Raw genomic sequence first — 16231 nt, 5'->3', positions numbered from 1 at the left:
AGGGGAGGAAGGGCAAGGGACCATGCCCCCCCCCCCCCCTTGTGCCCCGAGGAAACCCATAGGCTCCGAATGGTCCCTTCACCGGCCGAACGGCCGCAGTGTTCTAGCACAAAACATAATAAAATTGAACGTCTTTAGGCCTCCAGTCAACCAAGAACAGTTGCAAGCGAAAGCGAAGGGCCCCTAAGCAGATAAAGTTGATTCTTCGCTGATTGAGAGGATGGTGTTTGGGGGAAACTGTGAGGCCCACTGCGTTGTCCAGAAGTGTTAACCTGCTGCCGGGACCCTATACGTCCACTTGCCGGGTCAGTCCGATCGCTAAGGAGCCTTCCACGTTGTCTTGATCTTTTTGCATTTTCCCCTAGGGCTCTACGTGCTGTTGGGCGTGGGTGTAGGAACAGGAGGGGGGGGGCAAGGGGATCATGTCCCCACACTTCTCAGGGTGGGGGTGGGGGCAGCAGTGTTAACTGACTCCCCACTTTTCAGGTTAAGGTTGTGTTTAGCTTCTTTTTGCGCTACAGTAAACATACATGAAGATTTACATATTTCACCCGCCATCTTCCTCAAGATGCGTCATCTTTTTCGTTCGCTCATTGGCCATCGCTTACTGTCACAGCCGCGAGGCCGACGCCGCGCGGCCCATGGAGACTGCAACGCCGGGCGCCGAGCCTGTTGTTGCTACGACTTGCGAGCGCGCATGTTCAAGACCACATTACATAGTTTTTAGCGGCAATCAATTCTGATTGAACCTTGGACATTTTAAGTTGAACATGGATTAGCCATGTTAATACAAATTTGAGACCCTTCTCATCTACAATCTACGTTCAGGGGGTCCTGAATATTTCTGAACACAGAAAAACATGGAACTGGAGTCTATGTGACAATTATTGGACCACCTGCGCTGATCAGGAATGTTGTTGCCTCAATGAAGGTTCCTGTGTTGATCCAGGGCCAACCGCGCGGGTCACAAGGACTCCCGTGTCAGGAGTCCTTTTGAACAATGTGATATGATATATCCTTCTTCTGGCCTTCGGATGGACCAGGAGATCCTGTCCCCTGTCGCCAGAACGACAGCCAGAAGACGGCTCACGATGGGGCGGAGTGGCTTTTCAGCCCTTGACCGGAAACGGCAATGTACCGCTGATGTTATACTCAAGGGGCCGCCTGCTCGGAAGGAAATAAGGGGTCTCATTATTGTTGAGTAGAGTGGTGGTCCCATTATTGTTGAGTAAAGTGGTTTGAAATGAGCTTAAAAAACGAGCAAGGCCATCCCATGTTTGCCTGAGAACGCTCATTTTTTTCAGAACGGATTGGTGAAACCAATAACATCAAAAGGTTTGAACCGCCCGCCCGCAGCCTCGAGAGCAAGGACATTGATGACCTGCGTTGCAGCTTCCGCAAAGCGAACGGCTCCGGCCACTGGAAGTGGTGCCAGGTGGGCGCCGTATTGATCTGTCTTCTGGACAGATAACTTATTACAGAAACACGAAAAATAGAGATTCTACCTTTACTCTTCCTGTTCGACGACCAGATACTAGCCCCACTGCGCAGTACTTTAAGGACCAATCCGTCGTTATGATCAGTCTAAAAATCACACGTGGAATATGAGCCCAGACTGCCCTCTAAATGTAAAATTTGATGTGATGAAGGGCTCAAAGATATTGCGTTCAGAAGCATGATCATTTTCGTCCACACGTTGGCCACGGCTCAGTATTAGCTGCTGGACCGACGATGCGCGGCCTTCGGAGACTGCAACGCCTGGGGTCGAGGCCTTTGTTTCTAAGATTTTCGGGTGAGCATGCTCAACATTACGTCACATTACTTGTATTACTGATAGGTTAATGTGTTTAAAGCCTATTATTTCAGAAGCATCATCATTTTCGCACACCGGTAGACCAAGGCTAAAAGTTGGCCACCGGGCGAACGCTCCGCGGACTGTGGAGACTGCAACGCCTGGTATGGAGGTTTTTATTGAGATTTGCGGCTGCGCATGTTAAAAAACCACGTCACATACATTGTTTCATTAATCGATTCTGACTGAAAAGTAAACACTTCCAGACGAGCAAGGCTTTGCCATGTTAATACACATTGTTGACCACTCGATCTGCAATCAAATTTTCATCCTCAAATTTTCATCAGACATATCGATCTAATTTACCTTTGCGATGTCCTAAATGTCAGAAGAACCGAGATAAAAATTCTGACAAAGCTTCTGAATGCTATCGGTTTAGAAAACTGTATGCGTTGACTGATGGGTAAAGAAATGTCCGTGGGGCCAATTCATACCTAAGGTAGCCAGCTTCCCGGAGGCTATTTTTCTGCTGTGGTGTGATGTGAGAGAAGATAATTTGGAAAAAGGTGCTGTTGCAGGTGTCCAACAAATGTTTTGCACACCAATTAGTAGTGATACTGATCCAGAAATATGTAAAAAAGCAGCCATGCGATCAGTTCACTCGATCTGCAATCAAATTTTCATCTTCAAATTTGGATCAGACGTATCAATCTAATTTACCTTCACGATGTCCTTAATGACAAAAGAACCGACAACAAAAATTATTGTCGGTCATGCGGGAGACAGTCGGGCCAGGCCAGTGGCCGTCGACGACGGACGGGATTAGGGCACAAATAAGAAACATATGACAGAGGGGCCTTCATTACGTGCCTTGGTTTTTAAAAGAGAATCTCCAGTTTCACGGTTTTGTCACATTGTTTTTGGCAATTTCAAGGTTTCGAATTTGTCTCCTCCGAAAATACTGCGACAAGTCTTATCTTTTGAAGAGAAGCAAGAGAAACCAAAGCGTATGAAAAATATGCCGGTGCGTGAGCCATCGAATCGCTTTCGAAATTCTCACCAGCCTATGTCCATGCCGTATTTTGGCATCTACCCTGTGGAGGCAGATGCCTCATAAACGACCCAAAATGACAAAAAAACATCCGCTCGTGGAGTTTCGCCTCCCCAGAAAAGGCAACGTTAAAATGGAGGAATATTTATGGGGAGCTGGATAGCCTTATTCGCCGAATGACATAAATGAGTTTAATGGGCAAGATTGTGCACCAGTAAGAAACAGCTTTAGATGTATATCTAGCAGAGCAGCCATGACATTTGAATAAAGAGCGATAGCAAACTCCATCTCTAGCCCCCCCCCCCCCCCGGTCATCGGGCTTGCTTCCCGAAAAGTTTCTGAAGTACACCTTGAGATTGCCCCCCCCCCCCACTTTTTGAAACTTCCCTACGCCTATGCTGTTGGGGCACTATTTGATGACATGCCTGGGTACTCTTGATCGATCAGGGACCGTCCACACATTCTTCCCATTTGCCCAAAAGCCTCTATACGCTTTTCTTGGGGTACACCAAATGTGGGGTACACTCAGTTATTCAGAGCCCTTAAATATTCGTCTCCGGTTCTCTCCACTTGCTCGGAGGGCGTTGTCCTGTTGTTGGGGCCCATAAAAGGTAAAGCACCTAGTCACTTGATGTCCAGGGGCCCTGTACATTAATCTAGGGCTATTTCTTGATCTCATTAGAGCAGGACTCTTCGTACCTATTGGGACCCTCTCTGTTCATCTGTCCGGGCACTTTTGATCTGTTGAGCATTTATTTGTGTACACTGGCCTCAGAAACGTTCCCTTTGCTCAGAGGGTCCCATGCTCTGGTTGGGGCCCCATATGTCAGCTGGCCGGGGCAATGCCGATCGTTCAGGGGCCCACGACGCTGGTCTTGGTGTCTTAGCCTTAGCGCAACAGTTGGTAGTGCGCCGATGAATGTTTACGCGCCATTGTCGACCATAAATTTGCGTGCCGCCAACGTCGTATCGTTTCATTTTTGATGCTTGTCAAAGCTGTGACACCTAGTTTACCCGTACATCACATTTTTTAATGCAATATGAGTGCTAGACTATTTTGTATTAATTCATAACAGCTTAAGTAAAACTCTGCATTTGTCATCAGCCATCAGCTAATCACATCAACCAGCCGGCTAGCTGTAAATAAGCCAGGACTCAATTTCGTGCTTAATTTTGATGGTAATTAGCGGCAAACGTTAGACTATTCCTCTTTTTTTGAAATACTTGTCCCTAAAATCACAGGATTCACCATGATCTGGAAAAAATGAGCATGCTCGATGTATGTTCATACGTAGCACGACTTTTTAGGGCGGCGCACAGTTAGGCGGGCTCACGTATAAAAAGTGATCTACTTAGAACCTTAGAATCTAAAAGCCGTAATGCAGGGATTTTTTGGAGTTGGCCCAAGCTTTAGGGCGCCCACAAGGTTGTGTGCCCCCCTTGATGAAATCCTGGATCCACCCCAGGGCAATATAGCTTTTGCGAATATTTTGTGCATTTCAATTAACGGGTTAGGAGAAAAGCGATGTAAAATGCCCCGTTACTAACCACTTAAGTTAAAAGATATCATGAGTGACCTAGACAGCAATCGGGCATAGTTAAACTTGGATTAGCCCATGACGCCATTGACTGGATCAGTGGTATTGTTTTTGACATCCCTGACGCTGTGTGGGACGATATCAGGGTAAAGTTTGAGCTTCATCTGGAATATGTGGCCCACGTGTATTGGTTTTTTAGCTGCGTTCTTTTACCATTGCAGGTGGTGCCGAAAAAAAATGCATTCACTTATTTTCCTGTCTGGGTGGTTCCGTGATCTGTAGATGGATGTGCTCTGTAGTCACCTGCAGGGCACAGGACCACTCAGGAAACTAAGTGAATACAATTTTATAAAAAGTCGGCGACCAAATCTTAACCGATGGGGCTCATCATGGCCGATTATGCGAGTGTGATGCGTGTCTTTATGTGTGATGTGTGCTAGCTTAAAATCGTTTACATGTGTAAGTGAAGCCTGACGCGTGATGTGCGATGCCTGTTCAGTTGAAATCGCTTGCATGTACAATTGATGGGCGATGTGTGATGCCTGTTTACTTCAACTTGCTTGCTTGTTTGAATGAAGCGTGATGCGTGATGCCCATTTGCTTAACTGCGTTTGCATGTACACGTATGTTCGCACATTCTAATTCTTAGATAAGCACTGTATCGTTGTTATGGCTGACAATCGCTCTTTGTTTAATCCCCTGAATGTTGGTGTCTTGTAAAAACTGTGGCTTGCTGTTTCAAAAAATAACCCTGAAAAATCGAGTAGGATCATCGACAGTGAATTTTGAATGCACTGCCGATGACTCAAGGCTATATATTCACATAAGGCAATTCAAGGCTAATACTACTATTGTCTTACTTATGTGAACAGTGTTCCTCGCTAACGCACTGAACAACTTACGTAATTTATCTCGTGCTTGTTCTTACATGGATCTTATACCTACATACATCAGTTTTTGTAAGACCGCTTACGCGCAAATAATACCGGTCATGCGGACCCGAGCCGCAGGGCCGGGATTCCTAATACGATCTCCACCGAGTCCTTCGGGCCCTTCAGAGCCACGAATCGGGTCTTTGATTGTCTGTCCCCGGAGCCCTTGGGCGGGATGGGGCGGGGAAGGGCCCCTGTACGTTTCCTGCGTGCGCTACTGGAGTTACCTGAGCGGTGAATGCGACCCCTGAGCGACCAGGGTATCCTAGTAGTTTTCCAGTTCCCTTAGTGTCCATAGTTTGAAGGGCAACAGAGGTTTAAGTAGTTGTAAGGGTCCTGAAATATCCGTGTACCCCTGGCGACCAGGAAGTCCCGACTGCACGGCCAGAGGGGGTCTACGAGTTCATCAAAGAGGTTTCCTTGGCTGCTAGACGCTGCTACGTATCATGAGACTTTCTGTCTGGCAATATGTTTTGCTCTTCTCATTTAGCATAGTCATTTTTTGGACTTCACGTTTCCAAAAAGAGCTCCTCCCTTCCTGGGTTCCTGGATCCCTCGCCCTTCTCCCCCCCCCCCCCCCTCAACAGTCAGACCCCAATAGAATTTTCAGAAAAGATTTGAGACCCATGCATTTCCTGATTGAGGCTGAAGGACTTTTCTGGCCCCTTTCAGATTTCCCATCAGTTACTATTAATGCATACGATACATTGGTCCCTTCTCTGACGCCGAAGGACCTGTGACCGGGATCGTTGACCCCAGATCAACGTGGGGCCACTCCCCGACCCAAAAAGGTTCCAAGCGTAGCGGGTTTAATAAATAGCACAGGGATCCCGGTTCGGCGCATTTGGGGCCTAGAGAAAACGGGCAGAGGGACGCTGTCCGGTGCCGGTTCCTGACTGACACGAGGCTCACTCATTAAGGCACCTGTCAAGAAGAAGGAGGGGGGCTCCGGTCCAGCACGAGCCAGATCCCGTGATGTCCGACATGTCCGGATGTTCGGTCCGCCGGGATGTGTACCAGGACGAACCGAGTGAAACCGAGTCAGGGGCCTCGGGTTCTGACGTGAAGATGGCGGCAGTGTTTCGACCGCGGACGGGCTTCCCCACGCACAGGCCACGCGCGCTTGTGGCGGAGTTCCGTTCTCGGACGAGAGACGGTGCGCGCGTGAACGCGTTCTTTATTTGGCGGCCGGGCTGCCTCGTCCGTCGGCCCGCCGCTGGCGTAGCTGCCGGCCGGGCCGTCGAGCTGGGCAGCCTCTGGGCTGGTGTGTGTGTCCGAGCTCCGCGTCCAACAGATTGCACATTTTTATTCCCACATATATGCAGTGATTGAGCGGAAGCATTGTCTGCAAATTTGATGGGCGGCGGTTTGTTTGTCGGGACGGGCTGTAATACCGATTGAGGCTTTACATCTCACCGGCTGCTATAGCTATTTCGAGGCGGAACACCTCTTTTACGCGTTTATCGGACATCAGGTACGTGGGATGCGGTAGTGGTGTGGCCAGGACTCCATCCCAGGATAGAAAAGTCCAGAGATGAGCACCCCAACCACTAACCACCATGTCATCATCGCTCCTCTGCGGCGCGAACTGCACCCGTCTCGATAAACTCCAGACTGGTGTTGCTGGACCCAAATTCTATGGTTAGGAGGTTCTGAAGCGTAAAAGGAAAAAGGCGTCGAGATTGATGAAGTGGGTGGCGAATACAAGCTCACGATTCTCCCAGTCCATTCAGCTGATATATCGCAAACCAGCTCAATGACATACACGCGGCTCCGCTGTTCAGATGATGAATCAACAGTGTCTTTAAGCGCAGCGCGTGCGCAGTGTTTTGCGTAACGTTTGGAAGGCAGTTGAATACATTCGCAGTCAACGTTTACTTTTTTACTTGCAGCCGGGAGTGCGGTTCCCTATTCAGTTGCATGGGTTTCATCCCGCGCCGTAACTTGGGTTGCAGCCTGCATATTTGTGAAAAAGCGAGCCAAATTCAGAGGGAAACCAATTTGTTGACGTATTATCACGGTACTCTACGTTGCATTTTCATCGCTCAACCGGCCGACTTATTTTGGTAAACTACGCCCGTTTAAAACGTACCTGATTGAAGAGACGAATTGTTTGTAGGCTGGGCCATGAGACGTACCTCGCCAGGGAGTAGTATCCGGATTCAGCTGATGAGACAGCCCCCACCCCCTCTCTTTGAGAGTAAGGGCATGTAGAATTCAGAATAAGTCCCCCTTGCAGCAGCGTGTGAAAGAATTTGCAATTGGGGGAGGAAGGAGAATCAGCCAAACAAAATCACAACAATGTAGGTTAGCGTGCCGGGAGTTGGAGATCTATATGCGCGTCTACCTGGAGCAGACATCAAATCAGTCTGCCCTACATATCAGTCATCAATTCCTTCAAAAAATGAGAAACATCACCAACACATACAGTAAATAACGGAACCAAATACCGCGGATAATTTCATCCACAGCCCACAATACCAAACAGCAGGCACCTCGGCAAGTGCTTTCCACGAGAACCGTGCAGCTAGTGCCGAGTAGCCAGCTATTTCCGATCCCATGAGCCAGGGATCAAAGTTTTGAATTATTTAATTCCCCTGCTGCCAAGGGCGTGCTGACGCGGCAAAGTTGGTGCGCTCAAACAAAACGTTGTCCATATCCATGCACAGCAGCTTAACTGGGCTACACTGTGCCGCATGACGTCACTCGTCGGCTGAGGCGGGCGAAATCAGCTCCGGTAACCCTCTATCGGGCAATACCGAACCATTAGGTGAAGGGTTGGGAGGAAGTGGAAGAGCACCAACCCGTGGGTCTCACGCGCGCTGGACTTTATGAACACTGGACTTTATGAACACTGGACGCTGAGAACCTAGACTTTATGATTCTCCTTTGTCCAGGGGTTTTGGACGATTTCTGGACGTTATGGGCGCTGCATGCTGCGATTCTGGACTTTTTCACCACTGGACTTTATGAACTCTGGACGTTTCAATACGCATCTGTAAATACGTGCATACATGTGTTGGTGCTGGGAGGCGTCGTGGGGCTGCCACCAGCTGGGGATGGAAGGCAGAAGCGGTTCTCAGCAGCACCTGCAGCTCCTCTCTTTCCACGAGAGAAGCAAATGTCGATACAAGCGTTTAAGGCGGGACGAGTTTGACGACGACGGCGAGCGATGCCCTCCTTGGGCCGAAAGTTGCACGTTCGCTGCTATAAATGGCAGCACGGCACGGCTATCGAGAAACAGCATTTTGCGGGACAGAAGTTGCACAGGTGTTGGTAGGCGGCAACTGGCTTCTAAGGGGAGCAGTAGTGCAGGCAGGGGGCACAGGGGCACGTGCCTCTCCCCTCCATATGTTCCGAGGGGCCCTTTGGGTCCCTCGGAACCTACGACTTAGGACCCGATTTGGGGGCCTGAGGGGCCTGAAAAGACCTCCGGAGGTCTCAATCAGGGCCCCTGGCCCACAGGGCCGGGCACTTCAATGCCAGCCGGGGGGTCCTGCACGCTGGTCAGGGGCCCACTGAGTCCATAAGGGCTTATATTTCGGTCAGACACCACCAGCAAAGCAAAGTCGGCTTCGGTCCGGTGTGCCGGTCGTCTCATCGCTTTCTGTGCCCAACAGGAGCACAATGAGAAGTAACTTCGGCTGGATTGCTGCATATCTAGTAAGCGAGCTCCCTTCAGGCTAGATGACAGACCGGCCAAAAACGGCCCATATATGGTACGTAAGCACGCATGTCGCACACAGAGACATGCGCCCATTATACTATCGCCTTGGTGATTGAACATGTCACTGTGCAAGAGATCCCGACCGATGGTGCCCAGCCGGTCGAAAATTGGCCAAATCCAACAACGGACCTCACGGCAAATTAGGTGCAAGACCACCCAAACTGTTACAAACGTAGCAAATGTGTATGCGCGTGCATATACCAGAACTGTACCGACCATCTCATCGCTTTTGGGTCCTAATATTAGTATGACGCGCAACTTTGGCTAGATCACTCTCGCTGTTGAGTTTATGGTACGGTTTCTTGGACCTACCCGGTCGCATGGACATGAGTGTTAAGTCGACGAAGTCTCACGTTGGTTGTGTTATCTTGTCCTGGATCATCGGAAACCGGTCGGGAAAAGTATATGTCGGTGCAGTGATGGGCGTGATGCTGAGGTTTTACGCTGACCCAGCTCGACCTACCTTCGTCCTCGGCATTGCGGAACGTATCCGTAGCGCCCGTCCACAACACCGATGCTGGAAGGCTCGTGCACTCGGTCTGTTCACAGTACCGATACCGGGAGGCTAGTTCATTCGTCCCTGAAATGCCGCTGCTGGCCATGCTTCTTACAGCCAGGATAGTAACTATGGCGTCTTGCCCATTGAACGTGAAGTGACCTTCGTGTACCACATAGTATATAGCATGACGTGCAACGCATAATGTGTGTAAAGCACAGCTTGGTGGGCGCTGCTGTCCAAACACATCCATCAGAGCCGAGCTATTTTGGCTGTTGCGGCAGATGATCACAGGGAGCTAGAATCGGTTCTGAACTAGGGTGGGAGTGAAAAATTGCATCGCAAAAATACCGTGCGGGAGTGAAAAAATCAATTTACAAAAGGTGGAACTTATGAGCTTGTGACTGATGCTTAATCAAACAAAGACATCTATTTCAAGTTGGTATGGACGTAATATCAGGAACCTGACAAAACTATTTCGTTTTCTAACATCTTAGGCCATTAAAGTGAAACATAATACATTAACATGCGCTCCGGTGGGGGGGGGGGCAAATTGCCCCCCCCCCCCCCGACGGCTTTTCCCGAATGGTTTCTGAACGGCGCGATGTAGCCGCGCCGTTCGTCGTGAAACTCGCTATGTCATGATGACCCGTAGAACGCCGCTTGCGGCAGGCATCACGGATAGCTTTATTCCGTGTCAAATGAGCAAGAGCAGAAAGAGAAAAATGAGCAGTTATTTTGGCTTCATGCTCGAGATAATGCTGAGAAATAAATTCAAAATTATCTGCTGATGATGCACAATTTTTGATTTGTTGTTGTTGAGAAAATAAAATTTTTCTCCAGTCAAAGTCTTATGAGATGACCAACATGCAATGTATTATACAAGGAGCAATCATAAACTTTTACTAAGATGCAATGCAGCTATATCCTATTGCATCTTAAAAATACGTGTCGTGCATGGACACAAATTTATGTAACTCGGCATCAGGCGTCACGCATGCATGCAAGCAACTACCAGCTAGCACGAATTAAGACCCTGTCACATACGCAAATAAATATATGCATACATATGTATATATATATATATATATATATATATATATATATATATATATATATATATATATTCATACATGTAAATATATTGGTACATTTAGGTAGCAAATTGTCTTCTTTGGGAGTGCTGTTAAAGACTTAAGTGTCAATACATTTTATAAGTTTTTTTCCGTCCTTCCTCGAGTTTTCTGATCATGGCTCTCTTCTCATCATTTAGATTGAAAAGTAGCTCGCGTATGTTTGGTGTCTATTGATGTTACTTAAGTTTCGAAATTAGATATTCCATTTTGAAAGGCCGACGCATACCGCATAGAAATGACGAATATATGATCACATATCAAAGGTAGGTATAACCAGTAAGGTAAAAACAATCAGGTTTCATCAACTTCATTTCGATCACCATATTTTATAGTATTTACCTTAGGTGGCCGGTATTTTTTCTTAGAAGCATAGGAATTCAAGCGGCAAAACACATGCTGAATATACCATACCATGCGATATACCATAAACGGATGGCATCGATCGTTCCTAACTGAGGTGAAGGGTGCCTGAGGGGTTGGACTTACTTGTTTAGCAGCGGTGACGATGTTTAGGTCGTGACAGCTTCCAGAACACAAAGCTCCCTCCTGTTTGATGATATTATGATGGCAGTGTTTCTGGTGAGGCCGTCTCGGTTGATGTTCCGGCCGTATCTTTCCGCACGTGCTCTTTTGGGCCACGTCAGCCAAGGACATTGTCAACCACCTTGAAAGTGGGGTGGTAATAACACCAACGTAGTTTGATATCTTTAGAAACCTGCAGTCTCCTGCGTCACAACGCAGTTGGCAAAAGACGTTGGTTCGTTTCACCGGGTCAGAGTTGGCTGTTAGATTATTTTTCACGAAGATTTGGGTGACCTTTCTGTTTTGATAGTAGGTGGTGACTGGCATATTGTTGTCCTGGTTGACTGGTTTGACGTTTTCAGATCTTATTTTCCTGAGGATACGCTGATGCGTGATTTCGACACAGATGTGGTACAAGAAACAATATCAAAATGAAATACAGGTGGAGACCAAAAAACGGGCTGTGTGAGTGTTCACTTTGACATACGCCCGGTTGGCTTGTTGGATACCCTCCGCTCGGGTGGGGGTCAAGTTGACCGCCTTGAGATCTCAGAAACTCAGAGGGCTCGAGACACCAAATTGACTGGGTGTGTTGGTCTGTAAATAAACTCACTGAGGTCAAATTTTCAGGCTCCTAGGTCATGAATTTTGTGCCAAACAATGTCAAACTCCACATTTGTGTTCAAACTGTCCCCGGAACTAAACACCTGTTCTAAGCAAAGGGTCACATGCTTATTTAAGGTCAGTTACCTTTTTCGACCTTAGAAGGCTATGGTGACGAAAATCATAGAACACTGCATTGAGTTTTGCATCCGAATAAGCGGCAAAGTTAACGCCAGGTAATACGTTCCTAAAAACGAAATGTTGACCTGAGTCAGCTTAGGTCAGTGAGCTATTCTGACTTTTAAGAAGACCGCTGAAAACGTCTAATGCGGTTCTTTTATCAGTCATTCCGAAGTGAGCACCAGAAACTACTTCATACAGCAAGCCGTAGAGCGATAACACAGGTTGGTTTTAATCTTGGGCCGACCTCCCTACCTGACCCAAGGTCAATGGTCTTCGGTTACTCAATTGATGCGCTGCCTAAAAAGTGTCTTAGAGATGTTTCGTTTCATCTAACACTCCGTTGTCGACCTACTGCCGTAGGGCAGTAGGTCGACCTGTCGTAGGTCAGTGTTATTCACTTGCTATTAAGGTGTATCAACATTGATGTAAAAAACGAGATTCCACAATTTTTGCACATTTTACAAATACCTTAACTTCTTTTGAATGGTGAGAAGTTGCAGTACTACTTTGAAACCTATTTCATTATAGCCCATATTTTGGTTCTGTTCCAAGGCAACACTTCAAAAAAGTCGTTCATAGCACGGAGACCTAACATCGTAACTAAGCGTTTCCATAGAACCTCCCAAGTCCACACTGACCGAGGTGACTGTGGCCTGCCGACAAGTGGTGGTGACCCGACTTTCCTGCTCCACCGCCACAACCTCGCTCGGTCATTCAACAACATCTGTCTTCCGTCTACTGATGCCGAATCAGCTGAGCCGGCGTTAGGAGTTGCTGAACTTTGGACCTGAATGAATACACGGGTTTTTATCTGCGTAAATCCGATTAAGAAGTGCGGAATGCAGCTTAGCATGCAGCTTTGTGTTATTTCCACCTATGATCAACAGTCTACACTAAAACATAGATTCATGATTGTTTACGGCCCATATCAGTCATAACACATGATAGATCACTTAAGAAACATGTTTGATACTGGTGGCGCTTCTATGAACAGAGCACAAAAATGGTTCTTTAGAGAATCAGCTTTTGTTTAACTATTAGCTATTTTTGCTCTAAGGGTTCTGCAGATTTTCTTTTCCTTATTGCATGCGCCACTTCTTGCTTTATTCTAATGCGTTTTTGTGGTTGACGACACACCTTGAATTGTACATGGGTTCCATCGTTTTGTATCGCGGGTGTGTCGTCTGTGTCGTCTGGAGCATGTTTTGATGAGGTATTTACTCTGTTGAATCACCCTAAGTGAATATCCATTTGATGTGAATATTACATTTTGTTTCATCCCTTTCTGGCAGCTGCTTCGTTAGAGGCAAGGCATTGTGCCCTCAAAGGCTGTGCGTGAAGTACCGCAATTTTGATTTTCACGGTGTCAGCTAATGTGAAGGGCAAGGTGATAGGTGCCGAGATTGGCTTGGTGTAAAAATTGGAGTACGTATGGAGTATTTGGTGCAATATTTGATGCATGGAGTACACTTGATGTATGGAGTACATACAGGAGATGTATGGAGTATTTGATGTATGGAGTACAAAGTTTTTTGCCAGTCTTATGGGCCGTGAGCAAAGTGTTGAGGTACGGAACATCCTTAGTGTTGTAGTGATCCGTTCTAGCACCCCCTCTACAGACAGATAGAGGGAATGCCTATGAGGAGACGTATTGGCCCACCGCTTGCAACTATTTTTGTGCACATGTAAGTTTTGCTGTTCCGTGCCTCGCCTCCGGCTCACTGGTACACTCAGTACGTCCAAAGTCACTTCTGCATTTGACAATCGCCACAGGCACTCCACACAGTCCGCCCCGCCGGCGTGCCTGTCCTTGCGCCGGCGGCTCTCCGAATATTATTGTTATTACTCCTCTCCTCGCCCCCCCCGGCCGCGACCCTCGGATGTATGCCTGGGGCAGGAGGATTGATTTTGATTTCATGGTCAATCAATTCGGCCAAAGAAAACATTAGAAGCAAAGGGCTTTCAACATATCAGAAGTTCGGGTCCTGGTCACATCTGAATGCGAGCGACAAAGCATGACAAGGCGAGCGTGAATGACACCGTGGGATAGGCAGACGACTTCTCGTCAATTGCAGCCCCCTCCGAGACGAACAGGGACAACCTGGCCCACGCAGCGCTGGTCGCGGATCGCTATGGGCGTCTCCAGTCGGGCCACCTCTGCAATCATAAACGCATTTGAACAGGAGATAAGTCCTCTAAGGTCACAAGTTAGATCCCACGACCCGCACTGCGTCATACTACGTCAATAATACCCTGAATGTTGGTCACCTCATAAAACTGTGGCTCGCTGCTTCAAAGAGAAAAAAATAAAAAATTGTGCTTGAATGTCAGGTGATTTTAAATTAACTGCCCATCATCATCCCGACAAAGGCATGAGGCCGAACTAGTCGTCAATTTTTCTCTCGTTTTTCCCAATTATTTGAGAAGGAATAAAGCTATCAGTTCTGTCTTACGCATGAAGCAGAGCATCCTGCCTGCCGTAAGCGGTGTTCTGTTGGTCATCATGGTATAGCGTGTTTCTCTACCTGGCTGCAGCTCAAGCTACAAACAATTTTTTCCCAACCTAATTCGTAAAACGATATATCTCCTAAGCCAAAAAACAGGAAACACATAACATCAGCGGACTTTCACAGATGGCACCGTGCTTTGAGGTAACACGTTTTGCGAACGTAACACGCTGCCAAGTGCGTAGCTGTTAGCACACTTGTTGCTCCAACGAATGAAGCCTGTTGCCTCCAGTTGACTCATTCCTGTCGTATTTAAGACGGTGGTTGAGTGACGTATCTTCAGCACCTTGCCAGCACCTAGCGCAAGCAACTTCCGTCATTATGTTCTGTCTTGGCCTCCTGGTCCTGTGCTTGGTCGCGGCCGCCACGGCTAATCCCACTACCGAGGGAGTGGGAGGACACACGCACTTGACTCTGACGGAGGTGTTTAATGCCATGAACACCGACGGCGACGACTGCATCACCACGGCCGAACTCAACGCTTATACCGCCACCCTGAATTCAGACGCAGCAGCGATCAAGTCGGATGTGGAAAAAATGGGCGATGATGCCTCCCGACGCAAGTGAGGCGGATGCAGCGTCACCGGCGGAGTGCCGAGTCCGCGACTGGCCGGTCATGGAACAACTCCGTCAGGCATCAGAAGACTTTTCGGAGAGGAATAGATGTCTGAACAAATGGCAACGGTTTTTCACCAACTAAAAAACGATTGTCAATTGCTGTGCGGCATGGACTCTGATCAGGTGGCCAACTTGAACAGGCGGCGCGCAATGTTTTCGAACGAATTCGTAGCATACGAAATAAACGTGTCAATACAAGGCTGTATATTAGCGCGCAGCGTGAAAAGCTTGCCATGTGTTTATTCTCACGCGCTTCGCATCATTGATATTTTTTGAAGTGCACGATTGTCTGATCATTGCTAGTTATGGACTCCTAAAAGTGCGGTGATCATAGACACGGTCATGACACATGATGTTTGTAACAAGCCAAATGTTCCGATTTGCATTTTTCGGGGTCCCTGACACACGTTGTCAGTCAGGGGTCACAGGGGCAAGATAGACGACAGAATGGGCCATCAGATTGGTGTAGGTTTTTGCGCCACGTGACACGCGGCACGTGCACACGTGTTGCAAAAAAAGGAACTGGCCGTTTTTGACGCTTTTGAAGCCACATTCACACATGACGTTTATAACAAGTCAAGTCTACATCTCGTAAGCTTAGATCGGTCTTGGTCTAGATAGAAAGGAATGTATTCTACAGAGCTGGTAAAGTTCGTCTTTCATTCATAGAATATGTTTTGTCGAAAAAGGTATATTTGGCGATAAAAGCGTTGCCTGGAAGGGTACTATGGCGTTGGTGTTGGGTTTACCACTACGCGTTGCTTAATCAGCGGTAAACATTAGCTACTTAGCGGACCACCGCAGTGCTTGACCTATCATGCTGCCCAGTTGGGGAAACGCCATGCAATTCCTGCATGGCAGGGTCGTGAGAAAGTGTCACGCTAGGCGACCTGCTGATATTGGCAGGTAGTAGATATGATGTTAACGATGACGCAACGGGTCACACACTTTTTGATTGAAGTGCATGTTGCTGTTGACTCGTCCAGTGGTTTTCCTCTCACACACACCCAGAAGTGTAACATGCGCGTCGGCGTCAGACCAAAGTTACACGGCTGGTGCGACCTGCGTGATGACCCCGTTAGCCGCGGCACAACGGTCTGATTACGTTCTGATAACAGCAGCGCAT

The sequence above is a fragment of the Pollicipes pollicipes genome, unplaced genomic scaffold (genome assembly GCF_011947565.3).
Source record: "Pollicipes pollicipes isolate AB1234 unplaced genomic scaffold, Ppol_2.1 Scaffold_7262;HRSCAF=8765_pilon_pilon_pilon, whole genome shotgun sequence".
NCBI lineage: Eukaryota > Metazoa > Arthropoda > Thecostraca > Pollicipedomorpha > Pollicipedidae > Pollicipes > Pollicipes pollicipes.
Note: the sequence above shows the minus strand (reverse complement) of the source record.